Source organism: Sparus aurata, chromosome 16, assembly GCF_900880675.1.
Source record: "Sparus aurata chromosome 16, fSpaAur1.1, whole genome shotgun sequence".
Lineage (NCBI taxonomy): Eukaryota > Metazoa > Chordata > Actinopteri > Spariformes > Sparidae > Sparus > Sparus aurata.
Genome location: NC_044202.1, coordinates 15,555,737 through 15,577,847, shown reverse-complemented (window position 1 = coordinate 15,577,847; position 22,111 = coordinate 15,555,737).

Here is a 22,111-nt window from a genome sequence, read left to right as displayed (position 1 = left end):
CAGGTGTTTTCTTTTTTTCCCCTCACCTCAGTTTCCCTCAAAGGCTGTCCGACTTCGCTTTCATAATACCTCAGAGGCTTTCCGTCACTTCTGTCGCCGACATCAGATAGAGTTTGCGTGTCAACAGGAAATAGGGCTGTTAGATTTGTGTTAATGAATAAACATTACCCGCCTCTAAAAGGGCTCTCAAAACGACACAAAGTGCACGTGTTGGCTCTCGACAAAAAAGGGATCCCGCTCGTATTTTTCTCCAGCTTTGTAATTCAACATGAGATTAGGAAGTGATTTTGACTCGGGGCCATTTATGACCTTAAACTGGTTATGAAGAGATTTTTGACACCATTTTCAGCAAATAAGTTCTGTCAGGCTTTCGAGCCATCTCCTTTTAACCTTTCATAATTTTAGCTTGCACATTTTATTCAGTGTCTCATTCCATTATTCAATGTCTCATTCCGTGGCAGGCTCAAAAATTCAGCAGGCCTCCTCTGGCTTATTTTCCACTCCAATCCTATTTCACAGAAACACTGTATTAAAAGCGAGTGCATTTTTTTTTTCTGGCTCACAAATAGCCTCGTTTTATTTACAGTATCCCAAATGAAGAATGTGTTTTGCCATATTTACCTGTGGTTGCCTCAGCACTCTGAATTCATTATCTGTCAATTTGGGCAACAGAGAGCGTTTTCACCTCCAAATAAACTTGCGGATGGAAGACATCCATGGAAGCCTTAGGGCCAAATGACAGGCCCGGAGTGCCACGTTTATTCGGTTTGCTGCAAGAGTTTGACCTCCAGTTTGGAAGGCCACTTTAACATTTGGCTGTCCTAATGTTTGGTAACAGGGATCACGGCTGTGTCAAATGTTGCACTTCGTGTGCCCTTGAACTGTAGTTCTGTACTGTTTAATTAATGCCAGTTAGCTGGCAGCGATTAGCTGTCATGACAGGTAGACTCATGTGCCATATTAGTACATATCATCCAAATAACCAAATCTTTGTAAAATGATCTATTTTAACCATTTTCTCATTTCAATTTTCTCAGGTCTTTTCTGTTGGAGCTATTTTAGATGTTTTGTTCTGCTGCATGTCCAAGAAAGAACCACATTTTTATAAAAATGTCACAGGAAATGAGTGATTTCACATGTGAAAGTGACAATTTTACATGTGAATTTGGCTATTTTGAAAATGAAAAGAAAATGAATGGTCAAAAAGAAGTCCATCTTGTGTGTGGTTTTTTTTCAGCCTATCAACTTCAGTGCGCTATACTGGCTTCTTTCACTTTCATAAGAAATTTGCTTCTTCATTCCTCAATTGTACATTTTCACATATTTTCAAATGCAAATGGTTATTTCCACGTGCAAACTACAACTTTAACATGTGGAAATAATATAATGTCACATGTGAACTGGACATTTTAAAAAGTGAAAGGCTTTCTCACATATTATAGAGAATTCCCACATAAGAGAGACACACGTTTTCACACATGAATGACGCACCCTCACATGCGATTGGCTGTTTCCACATGTACATATGCTTCTGTTTATTAAGTGGTTTTACGAGCTCAAAATGTTTCCCCGCTATCCAACACTTCCTTTTTTTTTGCAATTTGGATATCTAATTTTTTGAGCTCATCTTTAATTTTGCCAACATCAGTTTGTTTTAGGATTTCAAAGCATTGTCTACCGTGGCATGAAAGCAATCAGGTGAAAACATATTGCTTGCGCCCTGGGCATTGGTGTTTCACAGACCTCATCTCGAGTCAGAGATATGGTATAACACCTTTTGGATCCATGAAGAAGAAAAAAAAAAAAAAAAAGCACCTTGCACTGAAGTGAGAAATTGGCTATGACTCATTATGCACAAACACCAAATGCCTTGGCATTTTCTGTCCCTGCCAAACAATCATCTTCCTCTCCTCTCTGTCTATTTGCAATTAATGATTGAATTTCAGTCCCCCCCAAAAATCCCATTTCTGCTTTGTGTATGTATCCCCAATACACACAGCTGCTACCAGTACACACGGCAGCATGCACAGCAAAGCTTATCTCCAGCCTTTAGATGGGGGCCTATGGAAACAGTCTTGATTATTTCCCTCCTTCTCCAAAGCACCGCTGTGTGCTTTGGGATTAGAGGCTTTCTGTGGCGGCTGCACATGCACACTCACTGGCTGCAGGCGAGAGAGAGCGAGAGCGAGAAAGAAAGAGAGTGAGAGAGAGAGAGAGAGATAGAGTTCTTCTGCTCAATAACCCCCCCTCCAACCCCCTCTCCCTCTCTCCTCACTCAGTACTCAGCCCACCCACCCCCCTCCGCACTAACTCCCTCCCCATGCCCGACACACTAGCCAGTCCTCGGAGTATTACATCACCCTGATGTAATGTCTAACCAATCACAACGCAGCGGCGCTAAACCTTCCAGGATTATGGAAGTCCGTAGCTCAGACTGGGTAATGAGAGAGAGAGGGAGAGAGACGGAGAGACTAGCGGCATCACTCATACATATTTTTCAAGAATAGCCTCTGGATCAATCGTGCCCCCGTTGCCTCTCATTCCTGAAGAACAGAAATAAAAATAAACACAGTCAAGGTGCCTTCTAGACCTGTACTTGAGAGTTGGAGTAACTCATCGGCAGCGTGTACCACCAACGCCTCTCAAAAGTCAGCCGGATAGTGAGTTGCAGGATACTTGTTGGGATAATTCACCTTTGTTACTCATCATGTATTCAGACCTATACTTATTAACTGGCTAAACATTCAGTAATTCACTGCCATTGTTAATAATAATGATGAAACATGAAGTTGACTGTTGGGTATGAGGAGCAGAGAGGTTTTACGTCCGTTTACTACGCTTGGTTTTATTGCAATGCAGTCATGTTGTCATATTATATAACTTGTAGCTCAGTCGCTATTTTACTAATTTACTTTTATAGTCTGTGTCATCATTGTCTTGTTCATTTGATGACACAGCTGCCCATTCAGAACTAATAAACTCCATTCATCACTCTCATTTCCTACCGACAGTTAATGCAAGTGACGAACCAAGACCACAGAAGATTTTTTTTTTTCTTTTTAACCCGAACTACAGTGTTTCCCTACCCAGTAGTTTTTCCTCGGGCAGACAATGCTTTTATTTTTATAACGGTGATTCATATGAGTTTTGCGAGGCGACTGGTGACCACCCACTATAGGCAGGGTGTCATCATTTCTCAGCGCCTTTAAAGAAAAATGCCTATATGGGTCGCTCTGGAGGGCAATGACGAGCATTTGTTGAATTTACAGTCCCTCCTGTGAATCCCACATTTAATGTTATTCATGTAGTATAACTTTGCATTGTTTAATGTTCTTGTTTCCAGAAGCCCATTTGCTATGTTCACTTTTAAAGGGGCGACATGTAAGATTTTTGGTTGGAAACAGTCTACTTTAATAAAACGTTACTAAAATTATAAACATAATGTAAATGAATAACAGTTTTGACATTATGATGTATGTGTACTGTGTTCATAGCTTCGGTTAGCGTCCTAACAAGGTAGCCCCAGCGAGTCTCAGTCCAAAGCTCCCGTGCTTGTGGTGTAAACACTAATGCTGTTTTTCCACCAGCACTTCTGGCCACAGCGAGTCAAACCGAGCTGCGCCGACGCTGGTCCTTCGCCGGGGTAGGGCAGAGCCGGGCGACGGCAGCCAACCAGTAACAAGCACCCATCTCCAGCTCAAATCGACACTCAACTCATGTGTTCAGCTCTCGTTACTTATGTAGCTTCTAACTGAGTCTCTTTGGTTTCTCTCATCCTGTCTTCTACTGTTTCATCATGTTCTCTTTCAGATGTTTCAGGAGTCATGTTTAGTTACTGCCGGTGAAATCACGCTTCCTCTAACGCTGCTTCGTAATAAAAGATTTTAAATGACTAAATAGCGGGGGGCTTTTGTCGTGGAGAAGTTATAGAAAATGAAACCTGTTTGTAACTGAATTAGTGGAACCACTTTGTTTGCTGTGATTCTTCGATGGCACTGCGGGGGATCGGGACAATCCCATGTTTAAGAAACACCTTCAAGCAGTAAGGCCAGTTGTAGTGGAATGCAAATCCCGAACCGAGTAGAGCCAGACTGGCAGTTCCCCCCCGAGCTCCCAGTCTAAGCCACTAGCTCCGTGGCTAACTAACTAACTGAGCTAAGGGCAGCTACTTTTAGCAGCAGTTAGCGGTTATCTTGGTGATGTGCATCCCCCTTTTTGTAATGGGCATTTGACAGGTGTCCAGTTCTTACATATTGTGCCATTTAACTTTTTTTTTGTCTATGTCCAATTCATAATCATGTTTGACCAATTTTCTATCTCTTCGGTTTTTATGTCTATCACATGCCTTGTTATCTATCTGCAAAAACAGGACCCTTCATTGAGGAGTAACATGGAGTAAAATGAGCCAATTATCTTGTCCTAATAATGTGTGTGTCTACTTGTGGATGTCAGGGTTAGAAGGCGGTCTTTAGCGTCCTCTGAGCCATGTCTGTCTATTAACTCGGCTCTTTGTTGTCCTCGGTCTCTATGGAAGATGAAGAGTGTCTATCACTGTGATTGGCACTGCATAGTATCACCTTTTTTTTTTTCCTTAACACATACACACACGAGACACCTCCGTGCCCTCCCCCTCCAACCATCACCTCCATTGCACCACTCAGACACACACACACACACACACACACACTCGTACACATACACCCCTCAGGCACAGACAGCATCAGACAGAGAAGCAGCAACAGCATCAGCTCGCAGTGTGCCATGTGCTGTGGTGTGAATGGTTGTACAACTGCCACACCAGTACGCTGAGCGTGCCACGCTGCTGCTCCGGCCGCCGGAGGGGGAAACTCACACGTCTGTGTGGTAAATGTATGTAGCTGCAAAGGGAACACTGCAGGGAAATTACTGCATTGTGTAGGACAGCGTTGGGAATGCTCAGTTCTGCCAGGAAAGTCGCGCTCTGGGAATGATGAAGCACTGATGGGATGGCAGTAGGCAGCATGCTGCAGAGAAAACGCTCACTTCCAGAATCAATGTTCCATACCGCCCATACTTATCTGCACTTAGGCTGTTTCACTGTGCACTGGTAAAATTGCAGCTGTTCCAGTGTTTCCACTCCTTCTCACACACTGCATGTAAGTGGAAGGTTCATACCCAAGTCGTCAAGGTAAAACAGTTTTGGTCGGTATCAAGGGGCCTTGCACTTTCCAATCTCCGAGCCCATTCCAAAGTCAAAAGCATACATAGCAGTTTCGCAGCGGGCTGACATCAGGTTTCATATTTAGGCTGGTGTGTGTGTGCTGTGTGTGTGTAAGCACAACTGAGGTAATTCTAACACTCTCATGTTTAAACCCTGTATGTGTGTGAGAGAGAGAGAGAGAGAGAGAGAGAGCTGGTAGCGTCAGTGGTGTCAGGTTCGCGTTTGCTTCAGGTCTCAGCGGGGGCGGACATTGAGAAAAAGTGCAGCTAGTTTACCTGACACACTCCTTATTCCCTTCCCCACCTCCTGGGAGCATCCACACCGCAGCCTTTTTTTTTTTTTTTTTGTTTGGTTTAGTTTTGTCTTGCTTTCTCATTTGAACCTCTGCCAAATGGGACGAGGCCAGAGGAAACTGCCACATTCCTGCCCCGAGACGCCCTTCTCTTTCCCTACTGGCTGCTACGGCGGCAGTCACAACCTCTTGCTCTGCCATTCATTTGCTTGTTCTCGCTTTCATTCTCATTCTCTCTGTCTTTTCACTTTCAGATCAAGCGCACACACACACACGCCGCCCCACACACTCCCCCCCCCCCTCCTTGTCTCATTCCCTCCCCTCGCAAAGCACACTACCATATTCGCCGCGCAATATGCAACTTTGGATTGCAAAACAGGTAGAAAAATGAGACATTCTGTAGCACGGGCGTCTCATTAGAAATATATATTCAAGTCATCCCAGGCGCAGCTTTCAAACACGGAGAGACGTGGAGGGGAGGGAGAGCGAGAGAGAGAGAGAGACAGACAGAAAGAGAGAGGAAAGATTAATGTAAATCTCAAAATAAGGAAGGCATTAATATTTCATTAGTGCCTCTTTTTTCTCGCTGAGTGACAGAGGAGAGGAGATAGTGGCTGATTTAATGATTTTAGAGTCTCTTCCTTTCATTCTCTCCCTGCCTCCCTTCCCCTCCGATGTCGCCGCCTCCCCCAGTTTCCCAGTCAGCAGATGGGCTTAGCCTCATTTTTTTTTATGAATTCCTCACAGACCCAGCTGCACATAATTACAGTCAATTCTGCCTTATCTCTCAAATTAAAAAGATTAGATTATTTGTGAAAGAAATGTATGCAGCTCCTCTCGACTGATAGTGGGCACTAGACTACATAGCCAGGTTATATGCATTATTACACCCCCCCTCACACACACACACTAGCCCACAGTGTGCAGATATCGAATTCATTTCAATACAGATACTATGTCAACGTACATTATTATCTTCAGTAAACTATCTGTTTTGAATGAATATCACAATCATGTTTTCAGCTTTTTTTTTCTTTTTTTTTCTTCAGAAACCCACCGCGGTTATGGAGAAGTAGTGTCTGTATCAAAGAGTCAGCTATGAATCAGTACTGAAGATGCACAACTTTGAACCTTTGCGGGACTGATTTCATACCAGCATTGTAGATTGCCTCTTGCTTTTGCTCCGATAAGATACAGCAAGGTGTTCAGCACAGCTGTTGTGTTTTTTTACATATTGCATAGAGGGTGTTTCTCCAGCTTTTGGAGCAAACATAAGGTAAAGCACAAGACACAGTTACAAACATACAATGTCACAAATATCTGACACCTTCATTTAAACATTTTGGTACGAGCGCCACCGGAGCGAAGGAATGAATGAGCTTTTAATCAAATTTTGAATCAAACGGGCTGCGATGCGGAACGATACATCAATCCGCCCGTCAATCGATCTCCTACAGTAATGTTGTTTGATTAGTCTGCTCTGGCTTCCAGCAGAAACAGTCATTGCTGAGTGGGAATGCAATATAATCCAGATTTCCCTCGAGCCACCCGAGGGATTAGTTTACTCACTATCACCCCCAGCATTGCCAATTGATCGGCTGATTGAGAGCACATTCATTCCAGGTCATGTACTGTATTCAGCCCACAAGCAGTGGAAATGTTCCTCAAATCTGCATGGATCGCACTGTTTCACTGGCAAACCTAACACTGCGGGTATCGATTGCGTTTCTTTGAAAACACAAAGACTTGCACATCTCTCTCTGTGTTGTATCTTTTAGGGAAAAATGACTAAAACACACTGATACAGCTGACTATCTCTGGATCAATTTTGTTGTCTGATTGATGGAGTTTGTAGATGTATTGTGTCCTGATGTTCAACATTCATCATTTAAAGAGGATTACAGTGCAGGTTTCTCGGGGCCAACAGTTACTCCCGGTCTTTCCCAAAGCAGTGCAGGAGGCCTTGGCAGAACAACAGAAATAACAAAATACAGGGTAGTAGGGCAAACAGCTGGGTCTGCTCTTCTCCTGCTGCAGCGTCATCCGGTTGTGCACTGTGTTGGAGTGCTGTGTAGAAAGCCAGGCAGAATGGCTTGTTTGTAACAATGTAGGGAATTCAGTTTGCATGCACAACATATTCAGGCGTTTACCTTTATTCTGAAAAAGACTATACTCCAATGAAGCTGATTACATTGCTAACGAAAATGAGTATTCCATTATATCGATTTACGTGCAGTGGTGCAAGCTTGGATTAACAAACACAGCCTCCCTCTGATATTCCTTTAACCACCATCTTGAAAAGTTGCATGTTCTTTCTGGTCATATCGAAGTCTATTATAACGTTTAAGAAGTAGGTGTGTTGCTCCTTTCTGACTAGAAATGTGGGCTTTCCTTTTGCACGTTTTCTGAATGTGCAGTATCCACCAATTTCCTAGCCCCCATGATGCTTTGCGAGAATAATGGGTGTGACCTCTGGTGCTTCCCGTCACTTGCTGTAACCATAACCAGCATTTTCCTCGGTAACAGGACTGCAGTCATCTAATAACAATTTGATGGATTCCCCACGTCGTTGTACGACTTTCAACCTGGAACACAACAGTATGACATTTGAACTTCCCGCCTTGAGCCTGACGTCAGAGAAAAATAGCCACTCCGTGAATATGGTCTGTGGCCAACGTCTGTGGCCAACCACCAGAAGTATTTCCCAAAGATTTTGTCCAAAGAATGCTCCTCAAACCCAAATAATATCGACCTGTCCAACATGTCTTCTATCGCTACATTCGCAACAGAATATGCTGTTTACATGACCCGTAAAAAAAGTCTGAATTGTGTCATATTCAGAAAAAAAAAACAAAAAAAACTGTAGAATATTAATGTACATGTCAACTTAGCTCATTGGCATTTGGCAGTCGCCCTCATCCGAAGGAACTTAACAATGCCTCTCAGTAATCACGAGTGAGACGCGACCATCACATCAAGTGGAGAGACACACTTGGCAGCAATCAGATCTTTCCAGTGATTAGCTGACCATCAGTGCAAGAGGCGCTACAGCGAGCAGACTTGTATAATGAGCTAACAAGCCTCGACTCATTCTCTAAATTAAATAGAACACGAGAGGAAGTCGTATTTTCTGCTGCTGTAGGATGCAATACTTGGAGAGAACAGCAAAATGAAAAGAAGTAAAACAGTAAAACCCCCCTGTTGCCTTCTAAAGTGAGTGTTAGAGCATCAAAAGTCATGGTCCTCCGTTAGAGGGCTATAGCTGGTGTTTATTGACCTGTATATTTTTACTCAGATGTTCTGTGACCAAAGACTTTCTGAGTGACAGAGCCTGTGGTTCAGGATGCTTCCGGCGGCACTTCTGTCACCCTTAATCACGGCGTGTGATTGGACAGAGACAATCATTAAGTAAAGCCGAGTCAAAACACATGTTTGTCCTTCAAAATCCGCATCCCTAATCGACCAGCATCATTATGCGCCGATTAAAATCGCTGTCTTAAGTGCTCTTGGAGATATTTGATTGAACCCTTTGATGGTTGTGCTAGCGGATTGTTGATTAAGGCCCACGTGTGTTACTTTTTGAGGTGTGTTACTATGAAAATCTGCTTTGCGTTCACCCCCCCCTTTTATTACAGTATTTTGCCATCCTGGAGACATTGTTTTGTTATTGATCATTAGTCAGTTTCACGAGGAGAAAGCACCATCAATAGAGGTGACTTTGGCACTTAAACTGTCACGGGGGAAGTGTAATGAAATAAGCCCTTTAATGGTCGAGACATCACAGAGGTCTGTGTGATCAGGAGCGCTCGGTTGCGTAGGATATACAGCTTGTTGAGGATCGGCATATTTCAAAATGACACCTTTTCATTCCGTTCTAACGCAACCATTACACAGTGACTATAAAATTGACTTTTTCCACACATAATTATAATCATCATTATTGTGTAATTAAAAATCAACTTGCTGGTAATGTCGCAACGTAAAACCCGAGCCACTGTTGCACGGCGCGATGCGTTCAAGTGTCTCAGAGGGAGCTGTTGGACCAGTAGTGATTTTTATCTGAGCTGGAGAGGACACAGATGGAATACTGTATAGCATCGAGGTTAGCCGAGGCTTCGCTGTGCAAGCATTTGTTTCTTACTGGTTGATGTCTGTGAAGACAGTCATGCTGTGCCGTGTTTAGTCTAAGCAGACAGTCATGTGGAGTTGGGGAGAATTTCCCTATTCAAGCAGGGAACAGTGAGTACACTTTACATTACCATGTGTTTCTGTGAGGTGGTGTGTGTGTGTGCGTGTGTGTATGCACAAGAGATGTTTTAACTCAGACGACTAGACTATCTCGCTGAGTAAAGTGAAGTCCCGAACTTCACTACAGCTGTACTGAGGTCCAAGAGAACAGTGATCAATGGATCCACATCCACTCCTCCTAACCTTTGTACAGTCGCTCACCCACAACCACTAACAGACGCTTCACACACACTGTCTGTCCCGCCATCAGCTAAACAGATGTGCTCGGTCGCAAGATTTCACAGTTAGCTCCCTCAGTGGGAAACGTATCATCGATTAAAACAAAAAAAATCGAAGAAATAAACAGGTCTCAGTAGGGAGGAAACAGGCCAAACTGAACATTTAGGAGATTCATTTTTCTTCAGTTGAGCAGGATGTTTGAGTTATCTGGCAGCCAGAAGGTTGTTGTAATGATGAGACTGTCAGCTGAAAGCTATGAAAACATGGGGTAAAGGATACTTTCCATGTGCAAAGAACATTTCATGCTTTGCTTATCTGGGATGGAAGGAGAGGATGGACTTTGCAAAGGAAAACAATGACGTTAAGGGCTTCAAATTTCCAGCTTTATGAATGGAGGCTTTGTGATAAATCCTGTGTTAGAACTTTTCTTTCACAACATTATGCGTTGCTGCTAAAACAGTTAATAAGCATCACTGTGTTTTACAATATTTGCACCAAAATGTGTTCATGTTTGCATGTTTCTAATGCAATGACACATGCTTGAATAGATGATCGACTCAGTTACCACTTCCAGGTTGCTGTTTTTTTCAAATTTTTCACATTTAACGTCATCAAAAGTGCCCTCTCAGATGCCCCCGTGGTGGATAAAACATGATGAAGTGCCCTCTTGGTTGCCCTTCCAGTGGACAAAATGTGATAAAGTGCCCTCTCTTCGTTATAAATCTTTCAAGACTGTTCGAACACTGGTGACCCCCCCCCCCCAATAAATACTGATTTCCTACTGCAGAAAAAACGAAATTTGTACTTGTGTGCACAATAGTCACAACGTCTTGTTAATGTGTTTAACATGAAATCTCTCATTTCTTGCACGTTCTTGAATGCAGGCTGGAGGCTTTTGCAACAATATAAGTCACGCTCGTCACCCTCTCCACAAAGGGCTATAATGTTCGGACAGCACAATCGTCACATCCCGATGAATTATGGGAAGCGATGTAAATAGAAAAAGTCTTTTAATCGAATGTTTATTTCTGTTAATGAAATGTCTCCCCCATTATCTGGCTCCCTTATGATCCATATGTTAATGTCTAATATGGAACTATTTATCTGCTCAATTTGCCCCCTCTCTCTTTCTCGCTCTCTCTCTTTTGCACTCTCTTTCTCGCTCTTTCCATCTCTCTTATCTAAAATTGTGCTGTAAATTTGGCACTGTGAATGATTATGCTTATCGTCCTGCCCGTAGACCTCATATTGAAATTTTGTGGCATGATTAGCCTATTTATCTATATAATTGGATTGGAGTGTGTGTGCATGTGTGAACGCGTCTGATTTAAGGGAACAAGAGAATAAATACCGGGGAAATATGGCCGGCGCAATTGTGTCTCAGATTAATTCCATTTGCATACAATCAATAGTTTCATCCTTGATTTTTTTTTTTTTTTTTTTTTTTTTGGAGTCTAATCAAGTTATACTGGCCTATGAGATTATTGAAAAGAAAACAACCTCGGGCATGGTGTAAAATGAGACAACATAGAATTTACTATGCTAGGGATTAGTGTCATGAGACCAGGGAGATTTGCACAGGCAAAATGTGAACACTGAAACACAATGCGTTACAATAGTTTCCGGCATGGTGTAATTCATGCAAACATCCCTAGGCTATTTATACCACTCCACTAGAATCTAATTGTGTCCAATATATAATCCAACTAAGAGTTACAGTGGCAGGGGTTCAAGTCCTGTCGAACATGAATATTTAAGAGGTGCGGCGTCGAGGACAAGTGCGACACTTCGGCGCGTGCAGGCGTTCGAGCAGAGCGGGCACTATAATGTTGTGTAATTTGTGTGTTTGCAACGAAGCGAGCACACGCTGAAGTGTTTAGGAAAAATAGATTCATTGCAAATAAATTACATCATTGGCTTGTTCGTGTATGTGTGCGTTTATTTGTGTGGCCTCCGCACGCTCGCAGGGTGTGGTCTGAGAGACGCGGCTAACGTGAAATTATGTTCTTAGCTTTTTTTTCAGCAGCAAAAGCACACACACATGCAGAGACACACACTCTCGCGCATACTGTTTGGGAACACTAAGTAAAGGAATTTCATTACCCCCTCCGAAATTGATTGGGTAATGTTTTTTCTGAAATCAATAGCGCCTCACTCAGTCCGCTAATTGGATTACTTGTTTTGGCTCAAGGATGTCCAAATACCAAGGTAATGTGAATTGTTTATGAAATTATTACCTTGAAAGTAGAGGCTAATGTCAGAGACTAATGCACCCCGTCCCTCGCAAAAACCTAAGATGCTTTCACAAAACACTCACAATAATAATGTAGGTCGAGCTGCTGCTGGCTGGGAAATGCCAGTAACTGGGATATTAATAGCCTTAATACTAATCATTAATGAAGCTGTCCTTATTGAGGCTGCTATGAGGACACGCTTGCCGAGTGTTTATTAATCAGGGAATAATAAGTAATCCGTGAACATTAATGGAAATGGATGAGACTAATGGATGACGCCCGCTCTCTCCTACACTTAAGCCTCCGACTTCATTACTGACAGGCAGATTAGTGGAAGGGAGAAAGTGCATCGCAGACTCCACCTGTTAGCGCGCGTGCCCACGCAAACGCGCACGCTCTTTCTTCCCCCCCTCTCGTGACAACATGATGGAACACTGTCAAGCTCATTTGCTCTTCAGCAGACTATATGTAATTAACAGCATCCTCTCAGAGAAGCTGCTGAGAATAAAAATGAACAGACATCAAATAAATTATCTGGCAAGGTTGGCTTCTTTCGATGCCTGCAGTCTTATTATGACATTTTTCACCGATGCCCTCGCTGCTCCAGAAGCCGTGCTCTCCTTTTCCCTGCGTCCGCTGTGTGGCTGCTGGATGGATTTTTTTCCCCCTCATCCTCTTTCACCAACCATGACGGCTGCAGTCCCTCACTTCACACTAGCTGTTGCAGCACAAAGTTAATTTCACCCAGACCCTGAAATGTCCTTTAACCATACTCCATGAGCACATCCCCGCGCCTCATCATACATCATCTGGATCTAATGTAGATGGAGGGGGGGGGGGGGGAGATTTCTATAATACATCCCCAACTGTTCAGATTGCGTATAGCTATCACATCAAGCAAAGGGTTAAGCACTTAGGAGAGGCATGACAATACAAAGGTCTCCTTGCTGCACTATAACATGCTCTGTGAAAGTGATAAGAGTGTCTGATCATGCATCCCAGCATTCTATATCAGTCGCTCCATAATGGATCCCCCCAATGACTCCTTGCGGCTGCATTATTTAGATGGAATAAAACGCCGGAAGGAAGGGAGGAAGGAAGCTGGGATTCAGTGTTTCATAAACCGTGATATCCTCAATGTTGACTGGAGCCTGTAACAATGGCTGTAGCTGCATTTGTATACCACCTAGGGGGTTATTAGGGTGAAAGACGACCAGGGGTATTTGTTTTTGTTGATTTTAGTGTGTGGTGACAGAGAGAAGAGTGGAAGAGGTGACAGACACCTAAGTTGTCTGGTGCCGCTTGTAAAGCCCGACTCGTTCAGACCATAACAAAGAAGGGAGTGGTAAGGTAACATTTTTAATACATTGTTTATTAAGGATAACACAAAATAAGCAGAGCATAATGGGTGAAGTCAGCAGTGTGGGTGTTGGGGGCTATGAAACTGTAGGTTCTAACATAAACCAAACACAAACCAAACAAAACCAAGTTGGGTGCCTGAAGGTCACCAGCCTTCTACCAGATGTTAGCTTAGCTCGAGGAATCAGTTGGCCTGGCTTTAGGGAACAAAATCTACCTACCAGCGCCTCCAAAGCTCACTAATTAACGCATCATGTCAAATCATCACTGAATGCATTGTGTCAAGTTGGGGTTTAAAAGAGAATTTTGTGCTTGACTTTTCCATTTGCCCGTTAGGTAAGCTAGCTGCCAGCAAGACATGTAAGTGGTATCAGACCAAAAAGTGACAAAAAAAAATGTGACCAACATTTAGTCACATAAAGATGCACAATGTATCTTTAGTGTCTGTATGAGACTTCTGACAAAAAGCCTTTCTAACCAATGGTGACGGTGACAGTTGCAATTTGGAAAAGGCCATGGTTTGTGTTACAATGAGTTACATAATGTTCTAGAGGTCATATTATGCATATTATTTTCAGGTACACACTTTTATTTGAGATTCCTATTGGTTTTTCATAGTTCAATTTTAAAATAGAACATCATTTGTCTCATATGGTGCATTATTGCAGCATCCCTTTTCACACTGTGTCTTGAAGGCTCCGTTTTAGCTGTAGAGTGAGACATCTAACCTCCGTTCAGTCAGTCGGAGGCAGAGTAGGGCGGGTCATGCCAAGCAAGGTAGTGTGATCCGCCTGTTACATAGTGACGCACTTAAGTTACGGAAGTAAAGGCTCAACTCCAAACCAGGCGTTTCAGGCAGTGCACGAGAATAACACAATAAAGCAAAGGCAAGAGCCCCAAAAAACCTTATATGACCTCTTTAAGCATGTGATGTATCTTAACTTATGTACATGAGTTAAAATAAGTAATCATTGACTTTTCGTGTCATGAGCAGACACAAAAGCAGTCTGCTAGGAAAGTCTTGTCTTTTACCCATTTGTGTACTCTGACCTCGTCCCCCCTTCGTTGCTCTTTAAACTAAGCCACCTGATATCACTTGCTCTGAGCACTGATTATTGCCGCACATGGGTGTACATTGTCAGTTGAACGCCCAGCACGTCTCAAATCACTGCTAAACGGTACCTTGGCAATCCGTTTGAGATACGGAGGAGCGTCACAAAATGCTAACTGTGACCTTGGACTGAGAAAAGTCTGGAAATCGTCATATTCAACAAGCTACAAGCAGCCAGTGTTTCAGCATTTCTGCTCAATATATAACTCAGTGACTTACACAATTAACTTGTCGATGAATTAGCCCGTTTTGTTTCAGCACCAGCTGCATCTTCTCTCACCTGGCTCTGTACCTAAACTTCAGACAGAGGACGTTTTTTTGTTTTGAACACCCAGACAAAACACACATGACAGAAGTGGTTAGTGTTGTTTTTGCCCATAAGCGGCGGAGACAGCCGAGGCCTGTGCAGCCTGCAGGTATGAAACACCACAGCTTCTCCTGATGTGACACCCTTACAGTAGAAGTGACGTCCCACGTATCCCTGCCATTCAGTCGCTGTAAACTTCTGACAATATAGTAAAACAAACCAGAATGTGCTGGATGCTGTACAGTATTTGTTTGGGGTTTAAAAAAGCAGATGCTAAAATCAGCTGACAGAGTGTCAGTGAGCTGATATGATTGTGCCCAAGCTGAGGCGAACCCGGGACCAGGAAATGTCTGGCTGAACATAGGGACCTAATTTCTCTGTCAGTGAAGCATGGGCAACAGGGCACAGACTGAGGGATCTCCAAGCCGTGTGAAAAGTGCCACTGATCATCATGCTCAAGCATTTTTTTTTCCCCTTCTGTCATGGCTGTCGCCGGCGAGCAAAGCAGAGCCCAGAAGTCTCCATCATCAGCCTCAGACCCCGGGGACAGGAGAAATCACATTATATCTGCTGTCACACAAAGTCACTGTCAAGGTGTGGTGGAGGGAGCACGCGGCAGCTCTGGTGTGATGCTGGAGACCCAGAAATACCTCAGACGCCTCATCTCAGCCCGCGGCTAGAACCAAGCTGCAATTCTAACAAGTGAGACACATTTCACAGTGATTTAAGGTAGAGAAACACCTCTCTCATCTCGTTTGTACTTACAAAACCCCTGTGTCTTAAGATCCTGTGTGCTGAGGTGATGGCGGAGTGTAAGGAGTTCAACAGAAGAGATATGCAATTTGGTTAACCTTGTGTTCACTTCAGGCACTTCATCACAATTTGATAAAGAGGGTTTCATTTTAACACCGGCTCGCCCCCTCCAGGTTTTCTAATAAGAGGAACTGCCTATCAAACCTGTGCTGCGGATGATGAAACTGCAGTGCAATCGCGAACGGAGAGGTGTGGAGGGGAGCCGTGTGTATCAGTGTGCTTGTTCAGCACACGCAAGTCTGTCCGCACACACACACACACACACAGACACACACATTCTGCTCTGCTGACCATGTTGTGTTGATGGACTTCCAGAGGGACGGTGTCTCGGGAGGTAAGGTTGCTGCCCAATGTGAGACTAAAAGAAAGAAAAAGAAAAAAGAAAAAAGCTGTAGGATTGCGCCGCCGTGCCGGGGATGGAATTAAACACAAGCCCACACATACTAACACACAAAGCTCTGGAGGAATGTGGTGTCACTTCACTCATTCAGCCATGTCTGTGAATCAATTTATCACTTTTTTTTTTTTTTATCAGTCTCTTCAAGCCACCGTATGTGTAATCTCTGTTCAGTCGGCGTGGATTCGAATAATGCTTGCTTTCTCTTTCTGTAGCGGGTGCAGCGAGAGAGAAAAACAAGAGGGGAGAAAGAGAGAAAAAAGGGGAGGGAAAAAAAAGGAACACTGTTGTAGGTTGACTGTGGTGCAGTTACTTTTCCTCCCAACTGCAAACTAGAGGAATATCCAGCAGTTAGGACGAGTTTTGTCATTGCTTAGGGCCCTTTAGGAATTGTATCTCATAAACCTTTCATAGAGTGTTTCCAGTGAATGTGCGGCATTTTCTAATTCCGAAGTCTTTGATTCTCTGGAGGGAAAAACCGAGACACTGGAACCTGTATCTGTATCTGCGCCCCGCCAATCTGAATTCCCGGGGAACTCAAAAAAGAACACGCTTTGTTATTCACGATCACTGTACAGTAAGTTTCCAACAGGGTTTGTTTGCCTTTCTCCTCCAATTTATGTGCTTGAAGTCGTTAGTCATTCAGCGCGGCGGGCTGGTTTACAGATGTTAATGGCGGATCGGTTTAGATTGTTATTCAGCGCATTAGCATCCGATGGTGACTGGCGGCTCGACACGCCCTGGACCTCTGGCTCTCTCCCGCTCCCCGAAGCAGCGGCGGCCCACCCCTCCAGCCCACCTTGCGCTCTCCTCACCGCCAGAGTGGAATCAGCAAAAACAGACCCCCAATCCCTCAGAGAGGCCAACTCTATTTCATGTCAAGAATAGCAAATGGGCTGTGTATGCAAAAAAGTTTGGTGTGCACCTTTTCATAGAAACTAGGCTAAGACATGTAAAGGTGCATTTCAAACTGTTTACCACATGCGATACGCACAACCTGGTTGTATTTATTTTTTCCTTTTGTTCACCGCATTATAAAGCATATAGCGACTTATTCCTGCGTCTAATGGGGAATATATATACCCATTAACTAGGGGGGGAAAAAACAATTTGTCCTTCCATGCATTTGTTCTGCTTCAGTTCCTGGAAATGCGTTTACATGCTAAAACTATATTAGAACCGGGACACACGTACAGTAATTGCGAGGTGATAGATTATCAAACAGGATAAAGAAGATGCAGCTTATTCTCTGCGTTAAAATGAGGCTGCATTGCATTATCCATCTAAGTTAATTTAACCGGGGGGGGGGGGCACCATGCTTTAACGTACTCTTTAGTCACACGCGTAAACATGTATGTGGCAGCCACTTACATACCCAACCATAGGATGCTATTTGTAAAATTGAAGCGTGGACACGTGAATACTGCTGGGTGTGTAATAGAGAATGGCGCGGCGCGGCACATTTTTCCACCGCTGCGCGTGTGATGCTCTTCTCGTCTTTGAGTAAATGGATGAGCGTGATTAGCCACCGCTCATTATGACCTGGGTGGCGGAGTGAGTTGAGCCTGGCAGATCTGGCCTCATTTCCCTTCATGTTGCCGCAAATTAAATGGATCCCATGTAGCACTGAAAGCTCAAAGCTTGGCCTTGGTCTTCATCTGATGAAATGGTACATCTGTTATGGGAAATAGGATGTGTGTAGCGTGTGTGTGAGGGAGAGAGAGAGAGAGGGAGGATGTGATGGAGCGAAGGCAAGATGGAAAGAAAGAGAGGGGAACGAGGGAAAGAGTAGGTAAATAGATCGATACGCCCCTCTCCACCACAGGCCTACTGACAGGGTAAGTGAGAGAGAAGGTGAGAAATGATAAGATCATAGGGCTGTAAATTCTTCTTCTTCTGTACAGTGCCCTGCGTTTTATTGCATGTTGAAGAGCTCCCGGATTATCAACACTGATACCAATCAATACCGATATCTGGCGTTGTGCTCGTGTGCTCGGGTGAACAGTGAAGTCCGTTTGCAACTAATGAACGAGAATGTGAGCACTGAGAGTTAACAACGCCTCCCTTAGAGTTAACTCCGCTCATGCACTCATGTTTTACAGCACCCGGCTTTAAGTGAAACAGGGTGGTTCATGCATAGCGGCCTTATTGTGGATCCCACAGCTTTTCTTGAAAAGACCTGCCCTTTTCGGCCTCCGGTTGGTCGACGGACTACACCCAAGGCATCATGGGATTGCCAGTGGATGAAGAATCATGCCAACGACAACGGTAATTAGTTTTTTTTGGAAAAACGGAAGAATAATCACAGAAGAGCGTTGGATTAATCGTAATGGCTTTTATTTCAAAGAAAACGACACAGCAGTTCAAACGTTCTCATATCTATCCGATATGAATACTTACTCTGTCATATAGAACATATTTAGATTTTGTACTCGAAGTTGTGTGATGTTTACAGGTGAACAGCAACAGAAGCGACAAAGAAAGAGCTAAGTGGAAAGGACAGAGAGAGCAAAGAGGGGGAGGACGGTAGAGGTAGTGAGGGAGTGAAGTAGTGGTCCTATGGCGTCACATGAACAAAAGCGAGGTGTTTATTTTCAACCGCTGCACAGCGGTCACACCAGCCCATATGGGGCATTTTTCACACTACATGTACCATGCTGTCTACGCTCTAACCTACAGCTTCAGCACATGATGGCATGCCAGGCACCGCGGATGTAAATCCTATTTTTGACACTTGGTTTGGTGACGGGGCCCTCTCTCGTTCCACCCTGTTTGTGCTGAACAGGCTTTTCCGAGGCACTGGTTCTTCATCTCACATGTTGCGGAAAAAAAGGAACGGCCGAGCCAACCGCTCTCAGTCGAGGTGAGTGTATGTAGCGCACATACATGAAAAGACAATGGCAGACATTTATCAAGTGGAGTATTGAGTGTCACGGGGGAAGTGCTGATGTGGGATCACTGACGATGTCTTTTTTCCACATCCTCATTCATAATAAGGAAGGCAAACGTTTCCACGTCAGCACTCTCACTTTTGGCGAGGATGGACTGACAGACGCTGCTATTAACCTAGATTAAAACCATTTTGTATTGAGTCCAGAGTGTTTTGACGAAAATATGTACCAGTGTTTTGAATTTTAGGCACTTGATTTTTCACAGTTTAAGTCCAGTTTTTAGTTTGAGTCCTATCTAAATGAATGGGGAGAGAGCCAACTGCATGTACAGAATCACCAGTCAAATCTGATGAAAAAAAACAAAAATGCCCAAAAGAAGGTTTTTAAAATGTCCTTCTCCCCACTACACTTACTATTCACAACAACATTTTTTTTACGGCTCAATAAAGTCTGTGACGTGATGCCATCAGCTCAGCCCACCAGAGCACTCAAACAAATACAAGTTTAATGTCTAATCTGTCAATATCCTCCACTTGCTTGGTAGACCCGGGCATTATCATGATGTCGTCTTCTTCCGTGCTTATTAGAAGTTCGGCACCAAATCGGTTGATGCTGTCCTGGATCTTGGTCCTATTGATGCAGCGAACCGATTGGCTGACACCTTTCCCAGTTCGGCTGTTACAATTGTCACCTCTGGCATTACGGACTTCTCTATTCAAAATGCCTCAAGTGGTCTGTCTGGTGACATCATTCCAAAACGTCATTCCTTCCTCAAAGTAACATTAACTATACATCCAAATCCGCAGCACATGATAGTGTAACGTTAGCTTACCTCATAAATGGCGTGAGGGCCCTCATAATTTCATATCGCCTCCCAGCTGTTTTGTTTAGTCAATAAAGCTATTTCTTTGAAGAACCAATGACATAAAATGCAATTTCTGACAGAAACAGAATGTTAGTGAATGCAGAGATGCTCATTATAAAATGGTAGTGCAACACGGTGAGCAGCTAAATTAGCCTTAATACTTTCAGCCAGTGAAGGACACTGAGCCGCTGCCGGGGCTCAATGTGTGATCCTTGCAGAAGCATTAAGGTAACTGAATACTTTTTAGGAAAATTGAAAAAATTTCAAATATCTGATATTTTGTCCTAGTTTGCATCGACAAAATGAACTCTCATCGCCTCTTAAAAAAAAAAAGAGCGAGGAATGCCAAAATTTTAGTATAATTGTGTATCCTCACTGGTGTTTAGATTTGACTAACTGGCCGGCATACTAATAAAGGCACACAGGGAAAAAGATCTACATATTTATACTTCATATACAGTAACTTCTCCCTCTCGCTGTCTAGCACACATGCGCACACACAGAGTGCAAAGCCAAAATTAGCAATCCCATAATGATTGGGCGCTGGGAACGCGGGGCGAGGAGAGATCCGGATTGAACTCCATTAGCACTGAACCGAGAGAACACACAGCATGACTCTCACCTGCCTGCTTTGAGACTCCCCGAATAGGACCTCATCTCCAATTCACTGTTAAACATGCACGCACACGCTCACACGGGCAAACACACACACACACAGTAACCCTCAACTCTGACCCGACTAAGCTAACAGGATGGGTTGTGCATCTATAAACATGAATTTTCATCTGTCGAGAATAAACAGATACACACGGAAATGCAGTGCGCAACACAGAGTGTAGCTTTGCATGTTATTTTTCAAATGCGGTCCTCTCAATCATGGTATTCAGGCGGTGGATGGAGTGTGTTTTTTTTTTACCCAAATGGGCAGGAAATTAAAATAGATTTGTTGTGAAACCGGAGAGCTTTAGTTCCTTCGGTAAAAGTATAGTGCGTTATTGAAAGTCAGGGCAGCATCCCCGTCTACAACCGACTGCCTTTGTCGTTACAGAGCGGCTGATGTCACGAGTGTGTGTGCGAGCGAGGAGGCGGAAGACGGGGGTGATGGAAGACGTGAGTGATGGAAGAAGAGACAGTTCTTGTGTGGAGAAGCAAATCAAGCAGTGCACCAAATGAGCGGCAGCGGTCTTCTGGGAGAGCCGGTGATTTGCATGGCGTTTAGCAGTGAGGAGACATGACAGCTAGCTGCTCCGCAACACGCTGTCAGAACTACCGAACCCGCATAAAAACACTGCTTATTAACAGCGTTCAAAAACTTTTGCCGTCCCTTTCAGCGGCGCAGAGGAAGCTTTGCTTTTCCTGAACTCATCGTGGCATTGAAACACCTGAAATGGTGGTAATGCGTTGTTCAGAAAACGGCGCATGAAGGTATTTATTCATTTATTTATATGGCCATTTAAGGGCAGTGGCCGGGAAATGCCTTAAAACAGCATTCTTTCAAAGGAAGATCAACTGGCAGAAAACAGAATATACAATTCATATTTGTGTTTTCATGGTATACAAACACCTGGAACGAAGAAGTTTTGCGTTTTCATTCCCTTAGACTGACCCTTTGTATCTACAGAGGGAGTGGGTCAGTCATGACGCACCGGCAGGTTTCTAAAGGAAGAGTGAGATGAGGGGTTTCTTTATCTTTTTATTCAGTGTTCAGTTCAGTTTCCCATTATATCAGTATTATTTTGAAATAAACCCCATAGATTATATCAGAATGGTTACTTGTTTACACGCAAACATGAGCCATCGTGATATACGGCTACATTTAAAACCATAAATCCAAGCTCAGATTTGTGCGACCTGTTAAGACTGTAGTACTATTAAATAATGAATAATTCACCGTAGAGTAGATGTAGTCACACATAACGGTTGCTCCCATGTTAATGACTGTCACTGTCACTCCAGGAACCTCCCAGTCCAATTCCCCATTGCTTCCTATATGTCTCATCAGGCTGTTAGCAGTGATAAAGACAGAGTATTACTCAGCCCCCTTATCTCGAGTTCATCATCTTCTAATGCTTTGAATAAATCCAAAGTCATGAGGAGTGTGGGACTCCATTTTTGTAAGTTATTCAATTAACTAATGAGAAACATTGTCTCGTTAATAACTGATCGAGGATCGTC